Source organism: Hyaena hyaena, unplaced genomic scaffold (assembly GCF_003009895.1).
Source record: "Hyaena hyaena isolate Hyena2069 unplaced genomic scaffold, ASM300989v1 scaffold_589, whole genome shotgun sequence".
NCBI lineage: Eukaryota > Metazoa > Chordata > Mammalia > Carnivora > Hyaenidae > Hyaena > Hyaena hyaena.
The window spans coordinates 711,957-724,981 of NW_024081220.1; the positions used below are offsets into that span (position 1 = coordinate 711,957).

Sequence of the window (13,025 nt, forward strand, 5' to 3'; positions counted from 1 at the left end):
ACTTAACCAACTGAGCCACCCAGGTGTCCCATCTCTCAGAAATAAATTTAAAACATTAAAAAAAATTTTTTTAATTTAAGTTTTTTTATGTTTATTTATTTTTAAATATTTTTATTTATTTCTAGGAGAGAGAGAGAGAGAGAGAGAGAGAGCGTGAGCAGGGGAGGGTCAGAGAGACAGGGAGACACAGACTCTGAAAGAGGCTCCAGGCTCTGAGCTTTCAGTCAGCACAGAGCCTGACGCGGGGCTCGAACCCACGAACCGCGAGATCATGACGTAAGCGAAAGTCGGACGCTGAACCGACTAAGCCACCCAGGTGCCCCTTTTATGTTTATTTTTGAGAGAGAGTGAGAGAGTGTGAGCAGGGGAGGTGCAGAGAGGGAGACAGAACCCAAAGAAGGCTCCAGGCTCTGAGCTGTCGGCACAGAGCCTGACACGGGGCTCAAACTCACCAACCAGATCATGACCTGAGCCAAAGTTGGATGCTTAACTGAATGAGCCACCCAGGTGCCCCTCATGCAGTTCCTATTTACTTAGGGCAGTTCTAGCTGGGATCTCAGCAATGAAGGGACCATCTTCCCCTCTGGCTCTGGAGGATCTTTGCGGGGGCCAGGAGCCCCAGCCAGGCCAGCTGCTACTTCTGCTCCTGCCACAGGCCCGGAAAGATGCCAAGAACCTCTGCCAAATGTCAGGGTCAGCAGCCACACCTGTTTGTTGGGCTACTCATACCAACAAGTGCAACTGACGTCCTTCACAAACCCTTCCTGTCTTTACCAAAAAACAAAAGAAAGCCAAGTGAATTCACAGCCCTCGGCTTCTAAACAGAGAGCAGAAGGCAGAGGCTGTGTCTGAGAGGCGAATGGGGAAAAGAGAATCAGGTATCAGACATGCAAACCAAATTCCTCTTGCTCAGGCACCAAATACACTGCGGTTCAGAGGCCGCCCAACTAACAAGAAACAAGGTCAAAGTTCCCACTGAGAGATCTGAGGGACGAAGGCTGCTCTCAGGAGCCTGGATACCAAAGCACAGTATTTTAGGTGGAGTTTTTCTTTCTTTCTTTCCTTTTGAGAGAGAGCAGGAAAGGGGCCGGGGGCAGAGAAGAGAGGATCCCAAGCAGGCTCCATGCTGAGAGGCATGAGCCTGATGAGCGGCTTGAACTCAAGAACCCTGAGATCATGACCTGAGCCAAAGTCATACGCTCAACCAATGGAGCCACCCAGGCGCCCCTGACTTTTTCTTTCTAATCTTTGCTGAACAAAATGCAGGAAGAGTGCCAGGTGAAGAAACCAGGCACTGAATGAGTCCAAACAAGTTTCAACGACTGACTCCTACTTCTACTTCCATGGCCCCAAATTATCATTAAGACTGTTATAGGTGGCAAGAGGCTGGAGAACTTGGGGGCTTGAGATTAAGAGTGCAAAGGGCAGAGAAACTAAGGGCACTGTCAGAGATGAAAAGGAGCTCACAGCAACACGCTGCAAGGCTGCACTACAGGTTTCCTTTCTTTTCCTTTTTTAAAAAATTTTTAATGTTTATTTTTGAGAGAGACAGAGAGGGAAACACAGAATTTGAAGCAGGCTCCAGGCTCTGAGCTGTCAGCACAGAGCCAGACACGGGGCTCGAACTCATGAACCATGAGATCATGACCTGAGCCAAAGTCGGATGCTTAACCGACTGAACTACCCAGGCACCCCTAGGTTTCCTTTGTTTTAACAGGCATGTAATATCAAGCCTGACACACAGCAGGTGCTTCTATCTGTGATGAACGGAGACTGCAGTACAGGCCTGGTTGGGTCTGGCAAGGGATGGAGACGGTGAAGGCTTAAACCCACATCCTCCTCCCAGGCTGCTCACACCCCGTCGGGGAGCCACAGCCCAGCCAAGGAGCCCCTACACGACCTCAGACAGGACCACTTAGGTTCCTTCTGCGTAGGGGCTAAGAGCACAAGTGCTGGAGTCAGACCAACTCCAGGTTCACGTCCCGGAGCTACCGCTTACTAGGGTGACCTGGTGTTGTGTCACTGCCCCCATTTTCTGATACATAAAATAGAAAGACTGATGCCCATCTCCCAAGGCCGCTGGGAAGAGGATACACATAAGACTCTTAGCAGAGGGCCTGGCTCTGAGCAAGCACTCAGTAAATGTTCCTGGGGCAGGCAATCCCTGCCCCTGGAGGTCCCTACAAAGGAAGCAGATCCTCAATCGGTATGTTCATTTGCTCGTCACACATCACTTCTGCTTGCGGTTTCCTTGGACCCCATTCTTCAATGCCCATCGTTTGGAGAGAATGCCGAACACATCAACTGTGGTCAGAATGTCTGCGTCCCCCCCATATTCATACATTGAAATCCTAATCCCAATGTGATGGTATCTGGAGGTGGGGACTTTGGGAGGGGACTGGGCCATGCGGGCAGCACGCTCATTACTGGGATTAGCGTCCTTTTAAAGGAGGCTCCAGAGAGCTCCCCTGGCCTCCTGCCCCGTGAGGACATGGTGAGAAGTCGGCCTGGAAGAGGGCCTTCACCACAACCCGACCATGCTGGCTGCCCCTCTAATCTTGGACTTCCGGCCTCTAGAACTGTGAGAAATAAATGTCCTTGTGTATAAGCCAGGCAGTCTGTGGCATTTTGGTATGGAACAGACGAAGAGAGCGATTTTCAACAGTGTCCTGGAAAAAGAACCAGTTCACCCTTGCTGTCCTGTGTCCTGTCAATAACGCTCACCCTGTATTCTCTGGAGACTGGCTTCTAAAGCCACACGAATGGGGGGCGGGGGGCACCGCTATCCTGAAAAGTCGGCAGAGCTGAACCACAACCTCTTTAAAAAAAAAAAAAAGAAAGGGAAGAAAGAATCCCACAAGAGAAAGCATCTCAAAGCCCAAATGCCCTTCCTTCCATTTCAAAGCCTCTTTGAGGAAAGGGAAGAAGGAGTTCAGTTGTGGAGGGGGGAGGGGGCAGGACCAGGACAGCTGACAAACCAGAGTTCCTTCTAAAGAACCAGGCTGGAAATGCTAGAGGTTTAGAAATTGGCATCATTAATCACCACAGCCTCCGAGCAGCTCCGAGAGCAATGTGAGGACCAGGAGAGCAGCCAGGGTGAGGACGGCCACCCACGCCCTCCCCCACTCCTGGGAGGCTCTGACAGAGCCACCCGAAGGGGACACACATGCAGCCATGAATAGAAGGCTAGAGGCTTATAAACCAACTCCTGTTAAGATCCCAAGTTAGTGTTTCCAGAAGGACTCAAGTTACGCATCTTCAGAGGGCTGACAGTACAACAGAAGGATTTAAGCTACTCAGTGATTCAGGATCACAGCTTGGAGCACAGCCTGCCCTGGGCCCGCCTAGGGCCACAAACCCTCCAAAAGCGGAGGCCTGTTTTTGAATGGCAGCAAAAGAACGGTCCAGGCCGCAGGGACTGTCCTCTAAGACCGAGTTCTGGATGGTTTGGCTGGAGAGGTTGGCACCTGAAACAGAGGATGATTATGTATCTCAGCTTCCCAACTGGATAGTAAACTCCAGAGGAAACACCAAATCTGCCCATTTGGGGATCAGTCCAGCTGCCGGCTGAGTCAACACATCAGGCAGGGGTAAAGGAAGTATGAATGGGTAAGCCGAGAAGCAACAGCCTGCTACTGGGGTCAACTGTCAGGAGTCTCCCACACCCACTTCCCAGGAGCAGCTACACCTTGTCGAACTGGAGTGTCTTCAGTGACTAAACAGTTGGGGTGCCTGGGTGGCTCAGTTGGTTAAGCGTCCGACTTCGATTCAGGTCATGATCTCACGGTTTGTGGGTTCAAGCCCTGCATCGGGCTCTGTGCTGACAGCTAGCTCAGAGCCTGAAGCCTGTCTTTGGATTCTGTGTTTCCCTCTCTCTCTGACCCTACCCTGCTCACTCTGTCTCTCTCTCTTAAAAATAAATAAAACATTAAAAAAAAAATTTTTTTTAAAGTGACTAAGCAGCAAAAGAAACAACTTGAACCCATCCACACAGCTCTGTATCAACAAATTTGAGGAAAACAGTTGCTAAAAAAAGGCAGTGGTCTTGAAGAGACAGCTGATTCCAGGACTGGGGCAGGAAACATGCAAGGTGAGCCTGGAGCATCTTGCAGTGATGAAGAGTAAAGAAGTGCTCAAAAGGGGCGCCCAGATGGCTCAGCCGGTTAAGCGTCTGACTTCAGCTCTGGTCATAATCTCCCGGTTTGTGAGCTGTGCTGACAGCTCGGAGCCTGGAGCCTGCTTTGGGTTCTGCGTCTCCCTCTCTCTCAGCCCCTCCCCCACTCCTGCTCTGTTTGTCTCTCTCGAATATAAATAAACATTAAAAAAAAAAGTTCTCGGGGCGCCTGGGTGGCTTAGTCGGTTAAGCGTCCGACTTTCGCTTAGGTCATGATCTCGCGGTTCGTGGGTTCGAGCCCCGCGTCGGGCTCTGTGCTGACTGCCAGCTCAGAGCCTGGAGCCTGTTTCAGTCTGTGACCCCCTCTCTCTCTGACCCTCCCCTGCTCACGCTGTCTCTCTCTCTCTCTCCTAGAAATAAATAAAACATTAAAAAAAATTAAAAAAAAAAAAAAGTTCTCAAAAAATGGAACCCCACCCCCACCCCCAATGATGGGGTGGGTCAAAGGGACCTAAGAAAGCTCCCAGTGACCAGATCTGGAACAATCTGAGCAATAAAATTAAGTCATACTGATTACAAACCAAAGTATAAATAAATAGCCATGAGTCCATACTGTTTTAAATAAATGAATGAATAGGGACACCTGGGTGGCTCAGTTGGTTAAGCATCCAACTCTTGATCTCGGCTCAGGTCATAAACTCACGTCAAACCCTGCATCAGGCTCTGTGCGGACAGTGCAGATCTTGTTTGGGATTTTCTCTCTCCCTCTCTCTCTGCCTCTCCCCTGCTCACTCGCACTCTCTCTCTCTCTCCTCTCTCTCTCAAAATAAGTAAATTCATTAATTAAATTTTTAAAAAATAAATGAATAAAGAAACGAGGGACAACAGACAAAGCTCTCCTATACAAGAATTCCAAATAATTCACGTAGATACACTGCCCTTGGGGAAGAGCATAGTCCCCTGGTCAAGTGTATATGTGCCCTGTACATAATGACTTCCTTCCAAAGAGGACAGGACAGAAAGGGAAGGGGAGACAGTGACTTTCCAGTGGAGAAACCTGACAAACGTCACCTCAGCCAAGTGACCAAGGTTGACATCAACTGTGAGAAGTCACATTAACTGCATGTACTCTTTTTTTTTTTTTTTTTTTAATGTTTTTATTTATTTCTAGGAGAGAGAGAGACAACGTGAGCAAGGGAGGGTCAGAGAGAGAGGGAGACACAGAATAGGTAATGTTACCATTGGACTGAATCTGTCATGCAGTTTGGGGACTGACTCTTCACTATTCTTTTTTCTTCTTCTTCTTTTTTTTTTTTTTTTTTTTTTTTACTGGTTTTAGCTTCTATGATATACTGTTGGTTGAATTTTAATAGGTTATAAAGCTTGTAATTTAGTTGGTAAATNGGAGAGAGAGAGACAACGTGAGCAAGGGAGGGTCAGAGAGAGAGGGAGACACAGAACTGGAAACAGGCTCCAGGCTCTGAGCTGGCTGTCAGCACAGAGCCCGACGCGGGGCTCGAACCCACGAACCGTGAGATCATGACCTAAGTGAAAGTTGGACGCTTAACCAACTAAGCCACCCAGGCGCCCCAACTGCATGTACTCTTGATGCGTGATGAAAGCAGCACTTCACCTGTGTGGTCTTCCTCCCCCTGATTCAAAACCCCAGAGTAATCACGAGAAAAACATTAGATGAATCCCAGCCGAAAACACACTAAAGAATCCCTGAGCGCTACTCCTCAAAATGGTCAAGCTCATTAAAAACAAGGAAAGTCTAAGAAACTGTCTCAGCCAAGAGGAGCCTAAGGAGACACGACAACTAAATGTACCGTGGTGTCCAGACAGGGATCTTGGAATGGAAAACGGACCTTAGATAAAAGTGAAAGGAGGTGCAGGCCTTTCATGATTTATTATGTATCAAAATTGGCTCAGTGTGACAAATGTGTGATATCGATGTAAGACGTTAATGACAGCAGAAAGTGAGCGGGTGAGAAAACTGAAAACTGTTCTACCTTTGCAGTTATTCTAAAACTATTCTGAAATAAGGTTTACTAAAAAAAAAAAAAAAAAAAAAAAAAAAAAAAAAAAAAAGGCAGTGGCCCATCTTGTGGCAAAATGAGATCCAAGGACACCAGTGACCATAAACTCATGTTCCTTAGACAAGCGAACTCTCTGCGGAGCCGCACTGAGGGGTGTGTGGGAAGAGGGGTGCCAGAAGCCACATCAACGGTCCCGAGGTGCCCCATTCCGCAGGCACGGGACCTGGGAGTTTGAAGGCCATGGGAGAAGGTCACAAAGCGAAGGCTGCTCCCACCACCACCGGTCTACACGGCTGCTGGTGCCGCTTTCTCAAGACCTCCCTCCTTCACGAACACGGACGAGCCTATGCAGACGCGCAAAGCAGCAGCGCCGGACCAGAGGTAAAGTCGCCCCTGTGATCTTGCTGAGTCCCAGCCTGGTGTTGGTGCTGCCTCACCATGAGCAGCCGCGGAAGCACAGTTACCAAGTCCACATGCTGCAGAAGGTAGCTGGCGGAACATGGACGGCCAAAGCCACGGCCGTCTTTTCCCGTGAAACCCTTCACCAGAAAGACTGGAGACTGGGAGATGGCTACTCTCTGGAATTTAGTTTGTGACTTGTCCCCACCCCTGTGTCACCTGAACTGTAACATTCAACCCATTCATCTGTTTGCTCTCCTGTTTGGGAGCAACTTGCTGAAGGACGGGCCAAAGATATGGCCCAGGTTTTGGGATCCACACTGTGTGAGCGCAGAAAGTGTGTGTCAAAGGACATGCATGGACAGCCACGTGCTTCAAGGGCACCTATGCATGTTTGCCCTTTCCTTTAACACGCCTGGTGGGGGCCTTCCATGCTGGGGACGTGGGAGGACTGGACACAGATAAAACGGGACATGATCCGCGCCCCTCCAGGGCTCATGCACTAGACAAGGGGTACTAAGAATGAAGTGCAGGGAAGAGAAAAGCCCTCAGCCTACTTGGGGGAAGGGAAGGCTTCACAGAGGAAGTGATGTTCCAAGGGCCAAATGTGCTTTAAGAGAAGCCGGGAGATGTGGATCTGAGGCAGGTGAGGCGGGGAAGAGCCTTCGAGGCAAAGGGAGGAGCACACAGCCCAGAAGTGGGACAAGAGGGGCTCCGCAGCACGGGTATCGGGTCTGTGCTCGATTCTGACCCCTGATGCGAGTTTCCCACCAAAACGAGGGAATTGGACACAGTTCCGCCCTCCTGGGGTTGTCAGAGGAGGATTAAGGACTCAGGACATATGAAGGGCTGAGGAGAACCTGATGCATAGTAAGCAAAGCTCAAAAAGTTGCATTTTTACTTGTATTATTGTTCCTATATACAGGAGGTAGGGGTATTTAATCTGAAAACTACTCTTTTAAAATACCAGGCTATTAATGTGGAAGACTCCTTAAGATATATTCCAATTCTCTGCCATGACTCTTAGAAGCACTATTACCTGGACTTGGTGACATCCCAGTTTATAAATCCTATCCTCCGGGGCGCCTGAGGTCATGATCTCAGCTCATAATCTCAGGTCAGGTCATGATCTCAAGGTTATAAGTTGGAGCCCTGCGTCAGGCTCTACACTTATGGCATGGAGCCTGCTTGTGATTCTCTTTCTTTCTCTGCCCCTCTCCTGCTCATTCTTTCTCTTTCTCTCAAAATAAACAAATAAACTTAAAAAAAAAAAATAAAGTATTATAAATCCCACCTGAAGCAGTGCTTCTCAAATAGCACCAACCAAAGTACCCCTAACTTTTGGAGGAGGAAACGCAAAACCCCAGGAATCTGGGACTTGAACCCGAAGCAGCCTGCCACAAACAAAACACTGTCTTTCGGTTTCTTGTTGTAGCTTAAACTCATGTAAACTTTGCATTCCAATCTGTAATAGATCCAGGGCTGTTTTAATACAAAAATGCTTAAAACTAAGACGGAAGTGCCTAGAAGATGCAAAGACCCCTCTTAGTCTGTGGCTTGCCCTATCCATAGCACAGGACCCCAGTAGGGTCCAAGGACCCCAGCCGAAGAAGCAGAGTCATGGCCTTAGCATTCTCTTCTGGAAGATGGGAATACCACCCACATCGATTCTCATCTATGAGATGAGACAACATAAGAAACCATGAAGCAGAAGAGCAACACTTGGTACAGATGCCGAATCAGAATCTTAGGGATGAATTATAATCTGCCTTCAAAACCCCACTGACCCACAAAACTGCTATTTGTGAGTATCTATCTATCTATTCTCTGCCAGGCACTGGACTAGCTCCTTTACCCTGTTTCTCCTGCAAAATACTTTGTATCCTCATTTTTACTGGAAGAAACAGAGGCTCAACAAGATCAAGTAACAAGTCCAAGGCCATGCGACTGGTAAGTGGGGGAGTCCAGATAACAACCTAGCTCCGGCTGACTCTCAAGCTCTTGTGCTTTCCACCTACCATACCACCTCTCTGTTTACTGGGCAAGGCTCAGAGGAAGAAGGCTCTCTCTAGGAAGGATCTGCTTCGTGGGGCTGAATTTAAATTTATGACCTTGCTGTTTCCATGTAAATTCTAGTGAAAGGAGCTTCTGGTGGGCAGTCATATTCTTCCCACCCACGAGCAGCAAGGGGAATCAGGGGGCAAAGCAGAAGCCAGCTCTGCGGCTCCCAACACCCATAACCCTCCCCAGAGAGACCCCTGAGTCCACTCACTTTTACTTTCATTTTCTAACCATCATGACTTTCCCAGAAGTTAATGGTACAGATGTCAGCAAACTCTCCCCCCCCCCGAAGAGTACTGACTTGGGACTCGTAACTGCCACAGTCCTCAGAGGCAGAGGAGATGGGGGTCGAGGAGGATAGGAGGGTGGAGTGGGGGTGGGTAAGAAAACAGAAGCTGGGGGGGGGTGTCAGTGACAGGGATGCTAAAGGATCTGCAGTGGGGCCTCTGCTCGTTCACCCTGTATGTAGGCCCATTCCTTGAAGAGGCCCGAAGAAGGGCCCATTCTCAGGGAAGAGGCACACGGAATCCTAAATCCCAACTTCTAACTGGATGACCTAAGGCTAGCTACTTTAAATTCCTTTAGCATCATCTCTAAGATGGAGATACAAAATCTCATGATCTCCCAGGGCTCTTGTAAGGAACAGGTATGAAAAGAACTTTGTTTCCTGGGAGGATCATCCGTGAAAAAACCCTGCAACTTTAAAATGGCTTCTAAAACTCCGTCTTACCACCTCTCTATCGCATGAAGGCAGAAAAGGCCATCTAGAAAGAGGCACGAGAGGACAGGCTTCTGTGGCACACAGAGCCCTTCCTCTTTCTGCCAAGCAGTGTCTGATCTCCGCTTGGACTCTACAATCCCTGGATCCCAGAAGCGGCTGCCTAACTACCCGGGGCATTGATGCCTGCCACATCTCTCGGAAAGGGAGAGCTTCTCTTTCGAAAACCTGTTTCAGAATCCTAGCTAGGAGAGCATGCCCAGACAAAGAGGGTCCCCTCAGAAGGCTGGCAGCCTCAGCCTGTGACTCCCGAAGAGTTTCAGAAACCACAGCCCACAACAGAGGAGATAAGTTTGGTCAGAGACCGATGGCCAGGGAGCACTCAGGCCTCTCCAGCCCTGCCCCTCAGAGGCACAGGCTGACCAGATTAGAGAAACCAGGCTGGCCACAGACATCTCCGACAACCCTCCAAAGAAGACCACGCTAGTGGTCCAACTGCTGACCCCAATAAGGGAGGCTTTTTTGGTGTCCGATACAAAATGAAATGAGTGCATCCCAGGTCTAGCTCAAAAGTTTGTAGGAGTCAGACACTGGTGACTGACTGTTCAGAAATCAGGAAGGTCTCAAGGCAGAAAACGTTTAGCACCTGTAAGAGCAGTGAAGATGGCATAGGACACTGAAGAGCTATAGAAACTGCCAAAGACTACATGGCCTTTCCGCCCCTCCTCGGAGGTAGATAGCAAGGGTCAGTCATGGCCTCAAAGAGTCAGGCTACTCTCATTAAGGTACAGTCTTGGCCTGTACTTTGGCCACCTAACAAAGAACCTCCCAGCCTGGTCTGAGACAACAGCCATCTCACACACATAGGTCCCAAGCACCAGACAAGGATCAGATGTCAGCACAAACTGCCTCTTGGAAAGGCTGGTGGGGGAGGGGGGGGGCCGGGAATCAGCCCTTGCTGGCATGTATGGGAATTCCTTGGGCTACAAAAATTAGCACATTAAGAACCCAGAGGTGCCACTGTGCTCCCAACTTACTCCTCTGTAATCTACAATTTGTCCAAGCTCAGAAGGGATTGGAGAAGGCCAAGGGCTAGAAGTGGCATAGACCTGTTGATCAAGGAGGTGCGTGTGTGTTTGCGAGTGGGAAAGGGATGGCCCAGGACCCTTCAATCCCAGATTCCTAATTTTTGGTCTTTTGCCTCCTCCCTAAAGACCAGCAGACAGCAGTCCTAGGAGGGGCAGTCCCTCTGAAGCAGCTGGGAAACCACTCACGTGCTCTAGGAGGACAGGGCTGAGCCTGGAGCAAGGGGGAGGGGGAGGGGAGGGGAGGGGAGAGAGAAGATAATGAATGGGCAGATCCACCCTGATCTGTGATCTGTAGCTAGGATTAAGCAAACCTCAGCTAAATTTTTCAGAGGCAGGAAGAGAAATACACTCAGAAAACACAACTAGGGAACAATAATAACTAGAGGACAGATCTGGGGGTGGAAGGGGCAAGACAAGAAGACAGCTCATCCCTAAAAAGTGCCCAAGACTTCAAATTCTGCTGAGATCCTGGCTGGCTCCCTGGCTTGAGGAAAGAAGGGAAGGGAGGAGCTATGGGAGCCTGTGCGAGTGGAACGTTGTCAGCCAGGCCCCCTCCGCCCCCCAGGAAATCGAGATAAAATTTCTCTAGGGCTGGAGGGAACAACTGTTTTTGTGGGACAGTGTGGGCTGGGGGGGTGGGGGGGACGGCGACAGACAGCACTCCTCGCCGCCTCTATTGAGAAGGAAGACCGCCTCCTTCATGCCTAGCAAAGATTCCTCCAGTTCTGGGAGCAGAAGGAGCAGAATTTGGGGTCTCCCCTTTCCACAACTGGACTGGACAGGCCAGAGGAGAGCCCCGGAGGTTTCTCAAGGCTCATAAAGGACAGGTAAGGGAAGGTAAGAAGGGCCCCCCTTTGGCCCGACGCCTGGGGAGCCCCCTAAGAGGGGGCTACGGGTCGGGGGAGGGGTCAGTATCCCCCTAAGCCGGGGTTGGGCGGGAGGAAGTGCTGCCCCGAAGAGGGTTCAACGCAAGCGAAACACTGGGTCTCGGGACAGGCACACTCACGGCGGCTCCGGGGCGGTGGCGTTACTTGGGGCCGGGGCTCGGACAGGCTCCGCTCCTCTACCCCCGGCGGTGTCCCAGGCTCCGGCCTCCACTTCCGCCTTTCAGCCGCTCCGGATCCGGATCTCCGCCTCAGGCCCGCCCCTCAACACTCCCCAGGTGACTGACAGGGCGGAGAGGCCAATGGGAGGCACTGTTGACCGACTTACAAGCGACGCCGGTGGGGGGCACGGACGAGGCGGGAGAGCGCGCGCGAAGGACGGCGGGACTTGTAGTTCAGAGCGCTGGGAGGAGCCGGTGGCCGCCTGGGACTTAGGGTTAGGGTGGAGCCCGCAGCCGGCGAGGCGGAGCCCGGCCGGGAAATTTTTAAAGCCAGGGCTGCCAAACGCGTCACCCAGGCTTCCAGGAGCCCCGAGGGGAGGCGGGTGGCAGAGCGCTGGAAGAGGGCAGACGACTGTGTGCGCAGAATTGGGAAAAGGGAAATATGGTGTGAATGAATAATGCACATGAGGCCGCAGTCTTGAGCACTGGCTAAACCGGAGAAGCCTCCGTCTGCACAGAGCTGCCAAGTCAGCTGTTGGGGACATTCTGTAATGAGGAAGGTGATGGAAGTGCTATAGGAAGGGTTCTCTGGAGGTGAACCAGAGAGATCAAAAGGAGAGCCCCTGCCACTACTCAGCCGTAACCAGGACCTTCCTCCTTTGACTTAACAACAGGACACACCAGGATCACCCCTACCTCTGCCTCCCCCGACCCAGAACCAGCTTATGTCTCTGATGTCAAATATGGAGCCAGACTACTTCTGCTTTGGCTCTCCCCATCCATAAATACAGATTAGAACCATTTCTGTTTGCCTCCCCCACCTTGACCTCCATATGGATCCGGACTTTTTCTTTTGTCTTTTTATTTTCTTTCTCTCTCTCTCTCTCTCTCTCTCTCTTTTTTTTTGCTTCCCTCAATATGGATTAGGACCATTTCTGTCTACACCCACCCCCATCCCCCAATACAGACCGGTATGTCCTCTGCTTTTGCATCCCACTCCCAGGAAGACTAATCAAAACTTGTATGGAATCAAAGCTCAGCCCAGAGACAGCTGTGGGCGTCATTCCTGTGACACCTGCTAACACCAATCATACTTTGGAGCTTGAGCTGGAGAATCAACCCGTCTGGGACAGCCTGCTGCAAAACTGCCCACACCTGGTTCCATCTGGTCACCAGGGTGCTACTTTCTAACAATAGCCATAACCCCCATCTCCCCACCCCTGCATCCCTGCAGTGATCATCTGAGAAGTGAAAGCTAATAGGGAAGACAGGATTTAGGAGAGCAAAGGAGATGGGCAGAGTGGAATTCCTAGAAGATTTTTGGCTAGTGACAAGCTTTTCCCCAGACCCTGCTGTACCTAGCCTGTAATAGGTACAGGATTGGTTATACAAGATCAGTGGGGAGTCCCACGGGCTACCTTTCCAGGGCTGGAGTTGGGCCTGAGTCAGGACTCTGGCGCCTCTCACATACTGTATCTGAATCTGTGGCTGTCATGGGTGGGAGGAGGAGGGGTTTAACGGGCCCGCAGTGACTCATTAAGGTTTCTACCTCATCCCTGGG

General features: G+C 50.5%; 1 protein-coding gene across 1 annotated transcript in view; it reads right to left on the reverse strand.

The window, feature by feature from the left end:
- RAB5C (RAB5C, member RAS oncogene family) overlaps positions 1-11,526 on the reverse strand; it is a 25,602-nt gene extending 14,076 nt beyond the window's left edge. Inside the window, exon 1 of the mRNA XM_039256812.1 lies at positions 11,426-11,526. The gene's annotated coding sequence lies outside the window, so the exon portion shown is untranslated. The remainder of the gene's footprint in view (positions 1-11,425) is intronic.
- Positions 11,527-13,025: the final 1,499 nt, after the last annotated feature.